Below are 3,977 nucleotides of genomic sequence, written 5' to 3' on the forward strand. Positions count from 1 at the left end.
AAATGGATGCTGAACCCTTGTATGAGGCATGGGAACGATACAAAGCTCTAATCAGGAAGTGTCCACCAGGAATGTTCAGTGAGTGGGACAGATTGCAGAATTTCTATGAAGACTTGACACTGAAATCTCAAGAGGCTTTGGATTACTCAGCAGGAGGCTCTTTACAACTAATGAAAACGGCAGAGGAAGCCCAAAATCTCATTGATATGGTGGCCAACAACCAATATTTCTTTTCTCACCAAAGGCAACGCCAACCATCACAAAGGAAGGGAGTGATGGAGTTGGAAGGAGTGGACTCAATCTTAGCTCAAAATAAAATGATGCAGCAGCAAATTCAACAACAATTTGAGCAAATGGCCAAGAGGATTGATAGCCTCCAAGTTGCAGCAGTCAACACAAGCCAACCATCATCCACATGGGGGCAAAATGAAGAAACTCAAGAGGAGCAATAACAAGAGCAAGTCCAGTACATGCACAACCAAAATTCTGGGCCAAATGAAGTCTATGGTGATACTTACAACACTTCATGGAAGATCCATCCCAACCACAGATGGGGAGACAACCACAATCAAACTCAATAGCCATGGCAGAGAAACTCAAACCAAAATAATTGGAAAAACACAAACCAAAACAACCAACAGAACAATAGCCAAGCCACATATAGAAAACCACAAAACACCTACCCCAATTTTAACCATCATCCATCTAATAACCAAGCCTCAAATCAAAACACTTACCCTCAACCCTCAACACCCCACAATCAACCAATCTCACAAGACTCTCAGAGGATTAACAACTTGGAGCTCTTAATGGAAAAGATAATGAAGCACCAACAGATGACATTAAGGAACCAGGAAGCCTCCACGAAAAATATGGAAAGGCAAATTGGACAACTCTCCAAGCAAATTACCATTGAAAGGCCATCAAGCTCACTACCAAGTGACACCATTCATAATCCAAAAGAGGAGTGCAAGGCAATACAACTAAGGAGTGGAAAGATCCTGGTGAAAAATGAAGAAGCAACCAAGAAGCCAAAGGAAAGTGACAAAAAACAAGCTGAAGAAGAGAAGGCCAATGATGAGAATGTAACAACAAGCAAGCAAACTCAGAATCAAGCTCAAGAAAGAGAAGATCAGCCACAAAAATCAAGGAAAGAGAAGGAAGCAATGAAAGAGCCAACCAAGGAACAAAGGCAGGGAGTGAACTTCACACCACCTTTGCCATATCCTCAAAGGTTCAACAAAGAGACTAAGGACCAACACTTCCCAAAATTTCTTGAAATCTTCAAGAAGTTGGAGATCAATATTCCCTTAGCTGAAGCACTTGAGCAAATGCCACTGTATGCAAAGTTCTTAAAAGAACACATCAACAAAAAGAGGAGTTGGCAAGAGAAGGAAACCATACTTCTCACTGAAGAATGTAGTGCTGTGATTCAAGGAGTTATCCCACCAAAGCTTAAAGATCCAGGGAGCTTTGTAGTTTCATGTACCATAGGCAAAATGACCCTAGACAAAGCTCTTTATGACCTTGGTTCTAGCATCAATCTGATGCCGTTATCAATGATGAGAAAGCTTGCCATAGAGGAACTCAAACCTACCAGGATGTCTTTGGTGATGGCTGACAGATCAATCAAGACACCCAATGGCATTGTGGAAAACCTGTTAGTGAAGGTTGGGAAGTTTATCTTCCCAGCAGACTTCGTAATTCTGGATACATAGGAAGAAGGAAACAACTCAATCATCTTGGGAAGGCCATTTTTAGCCACAGCCAGAGCCATTATTGATGTAGAGAAGGGAGAGATGATTTTTAGAGTACATAATGAGCAAATGGTCATCAATGTCTTCAAATCAATGCAACACCCTCCTGAACAAGAAAATTACATGAAGGTGGACATGATAGAAAGTCTAGTGGAGGAAATGTTAGAAGCCACTTGTCATGAGCAACAGGAAGAAGAGGTGGTAAAAATCTCTAGTGAAGACAAGGAGAAAGAGAAGCCAAAATAGGAATTGAAACCTCTTCCCCCTCACCTCAAACATGTGTTCCTGGGAGAAGAAGAGACCCTACCAGTGATCATTAACTCCTCCTTTAATATGGAAGAAGAAACAAAGCTGATTGAAGTGTTGAAAGCTCACAAAGCAGCCTTGGCGTGGACAATTGACGATATCAAAGGTATTAGCCCAGCCATTTGTATGCATAAAATTTTGCTGGAAGAAGAATCAAAGCCTGTGGTCCAACCCCAAAGAAGGCTCAATCCATCCATGAAGGAGGTAGTTCAAAAGAAAGTCATGAAGTTGTGGAATGCTGGAATAATTTTCTCAATCTCTGACAGCTCATGGGTGAGCTCGGTTCAAGTTGTACCGAAAAAGGGAGGAATGACGGTCATCACCAATGAGAAGAATGAGTTGATCCCTACTAGGACAGTGACTGGGTGGAGGATGTGCATAGACTATAGAAGATTGAATGATGCCACAAGGAAAGACCATTTCCCTCTCCCATTCATTGATCAGATGCTGGAAAGATTAGCTGGCCATGCCTATTATTGTTTCTTAGATGGGTATTCTGGTTACAATCAAATCGTGGTGGACCCTAAAGATCAAGAGAAAACTGCCTTCACATGTCCATTTGGAGTTTTTGCATACAGGAGGATGCCCTTTGGGCTATGCAACGCCCCAGCCACATTTCAGAGGTGTATGCTTTCCATTTTCTCGGATATGGTTGAAAAATTTTTAGAAGTCTTCCTGGATGATTTTTCTGTCTTTGGAAATTCATTTAACACCTGTTTACATCATTTAACTCTTGTTTTGAAAAGATGCCAAGAAACTAACTTGATCTTAAACTGGGAAAAATGCCATTTCATGGTTCCTGAAGGGATAGTTCTTGGGCATAAGGTGTCATGCAGAGGTATAGAAGTTGATAAAGCTAAAATAGAAATTATTGAAAAACTTCCTATACCCGTTAATGTGAAAGCAGTAAGGAGTTTTCTTGGGCATGCCGGTTTCTACAGAAGGTTCATCAAAGATTTCTCAAAAATAGCAAAGCTATTGAGCAATTTGCTAGTGATTGACAACCCTTTCATCTTTGATGACAACTGTAAGCATGCTTTTGAAACCTTAAAGAGAAAACTCATCACAGCACCAATCATCACACCCCCTGATTGGAACTTACCTTTTGAACTTATGTGTGATGCAAGTGACCTTGCTATTGGTGCTGTGCTGGGACAAAAGAAAGACAAGTTGTAACATGTCATATATTATGCCAGCAAAGTGTTAAATGAAACACAGAAAAATTATACAACCACTGAGAAAGAACTTTTGGCGATTGTTTATGCATTTGATAAGTTTAGACAATACTTGATTGGCTCCAAAGTTATAGTGTACACTGACCATGCTGCTCTCAAGTATTTAATGTCTAAACAGGATTCAAAGCCAAGGCTTATTAGGTGGGTGCTGCTACTTCAAGAGTTTGATATTGAAGTAAGAGATAGGAAGGAAAGTGAAAATCAAGTGGCGGATCATTTATCAAGAGTACCACAAGAAGCCTGTCAAGATAGACCACAACAAGTAAATGAGAACTTCCCTGATGAGCACTTGTTCCAAGTTCAACAAACACCCTGGTTTGCTGACATAGAAAATTACAAAGTGGGAAGGAAGATACCTCAAGAATGTTCTAAGCAACAAGTGAAGAAGCTGCTCAATGAAGCAAGGAAGTTCTTGTGGGATGAACCCTTTTTATTCAAAAGGTGCTCTGATGGAATGATTAGGAGGTGTGTCCATGAAAATGAAATGAGGGACATATTGTGGCATTGTCATGGTTCAGCATACGGTGGACACTTTGGACCAGAGAGAACAGCTACAAAGGTATTATAAAGCGGTTTCTATGGGCCAACTATCTTCAAGGATGCCAGAGAGTTTGTTCACCAATGCAATGAATGCCAAAGAGCTGGAGGATTGACAAAAAGGAATGAGATGCCTCAGAAT

This window comes from Arachis ipaensis, chromosome B10, assembly GCF_000816755.2.
Source record: "Arachis ipaensis cultivar K30076 chromosome B10, Araip1.1, whole genome shotgun sequence".
Taxonomy (NCBI): Eukaryota; Viridiplantae; Streptophyta; class Magnoliopsida; order Fabales; family Fabaceae; genus Arachis; species Arachis ipaensis.